Source organism: Marmota marmota, unplaced genomic scaffold (assembly GCF_001458135.2).
Source record: "Marmota marmota marmota unplaced genomic scaffold, marMar, whole genome shotgun sequence".
Taxonomy (NCBI): Eukaryota; Metazoa; Chordata; class Mammalia; order Rodentia; family Sciuridae; genus Marmota; species Marmota marmota.
In genome coordinates, this window is record NW_026000205.1 from 6,228,771 (window position 1) to 6,230,807 (window position 2,037).

Sequence of the window (2,037 nt, forward strand, 5' to 3'; positions counted from 1 at the left end):
ATGGAGAACAGAGAGGGGAAGGGGAAGCCTGCAGAGAGGGAGGAGATGCCGGGGCAGGCATGGAGCGAGACAGAGACCCTAGACCAGAGAAAGTGGGAGTCCCCAAAGAGAAGACGAAGGAGAGCAAGAGACAGACAGACATGGACAGAAGGAAGAGACAAAGACAGAGGGGAGATCTGAATCAGAGACATCCAGAAAGAGGGAGTGAGTGGAGAAAGGCAGAGACAAAGTAAATTAGAGAGCTGGAGGTCGTGGGGGACCCCGGGTCAGGGAGGAGGCAGGAGGGGGCAGAGATGCGGAAAATTGAGGGATTAGGGCAGAGGCAAGAGGGGATGAGAGAGGCCAGGCGGCCAGCGGGGAGCCAGGAGGCACAGTTCAGTGCAGATTCGCAGCCTCCTGGGATGGTCGCCCACCTCACTCTGCTCCAGTCTGGGGGTCGATGTCCCCTGGGAGCCAGATGTACCCCAACTCCCACACTGGCTCCACCCTCCTCCTCACCTCTCTCCATCTGATCCACCCCGTCGTCCCCAGCTCCAACCTGGACCTCTTCAACCCCAGCCTCTTCCCAGCTCTGTCCCCACAGACCCTGCCCCAGTTTCTTGGCTAGACCTGTTGGTCTCCAGTGCAGACAGAGTGACAGGCTTGTGGGGAAAGGCTGTCTGTCATCTGTGGTGCTGGAGGGCCAAGGGTTAGGAACAGGCTGAAGAGAGTGTCCTTCTAGACGGGTCGCCAGGGGCCAGGGGCTCAGTGTGCCCTGCACCGAGTCTGTGCTGAGGCAGTAAGGTCTGGGCATGGGGCGGGGGGGGGGGGGGAGGTGAGTCAAAGGACCCAAAGCCAGAAATCAAGGAAGGGCAGAGGGACAGGGGGCAGAGGGAGGAAGAATCAGGGACACAGAAGAGAGTTAAAGGGACTAGACACAAGAACACCAGAGGGACAGGGAGATGGGGAGAAGTGGGTGACTGAGGTCAAGGAGAGAAATGGAGGCAAAGTCCCAGGAGGGTGAATGAGTGGAACCGGAGAGAGAGATCCAGAGGCGCGGAGAGTCGGCCATGCCTGGGTGAGGTGAGGGGCGGGGCCGGCTAGGTCTGGGTGCCTGGCTGCTGGGGATCCCAGGAGGGCAGGGTCCGGCCGGGATGGGGGAGGCTCGGGGCTCCAGGGGCATCAGGCGCGGTGCTAATTCAGCGCCATCGATCAGACGGGATGAGAGCAATAAATTATTGTGACAAGATGCAATCCTGGCCCGCGCACTGCCGCCGAGGCGGATCGATCCCTGTCCCCAGCCCCACACCGGGTCCCATGCCCGGGCCTCGCTGGCTGGGACGCCTCTGCCCACCTCTCCCCCGCAATCTCCCCTCCACACACTCACTCCAGCTGGTGGCCAGGCCAGAAGGCAGCTCTAAGGAAGGAAGAGATAGTACCAGAAGGGGACCTGTGGTGAGAAGCCCAGCCCCTGTCTGATCCAGACCCTCACTTTCCTCAGTACCTCCTCCTGACCACCATCTGTAAGGTAGGAACTGCTGTGATGCCCATTTCACAGATGTGGAAACTGAGGCTCACACAGGGAAAGCAACTTTATCAAAGTCCCACATCCGTGAGTGGCAAAGCCTAGACTTGAATGCTGGTCATGTGACATCAAGCCCCTCAATCTCTCCACTATCAGAGGAGAGAGAAACAGATAGAGCCCCCTAAAGAACGAGGAGAGAGAGAAAGAGAGAGTGGAGGACACAGAGTCAGAGGACTACACAGAGGTATGGAGAGATAGAGACACATGGAGAAAGACAAATGGAGGAATATAGAGAACAAAGGGACAGAGTGACCAAGAAACAGAGACAGAGCTACATACAGGGCGGGTGGGGGCTTGGACTCAGAGAGAGGCCAAGGCAACAGGGCAGGGAAATGGGCAGAAGGAGGCAAAGGTGGACACAGAAAGGAAACGAAAGGGAGATGTTGGAAAAGGAGCAGGCAGAAGGGTTGTTCCGGATGCCAATGGGTGTCTGGGCCAGCAGGTGTGTGCTGGGGCGGGGAGTGGGGTGAGGA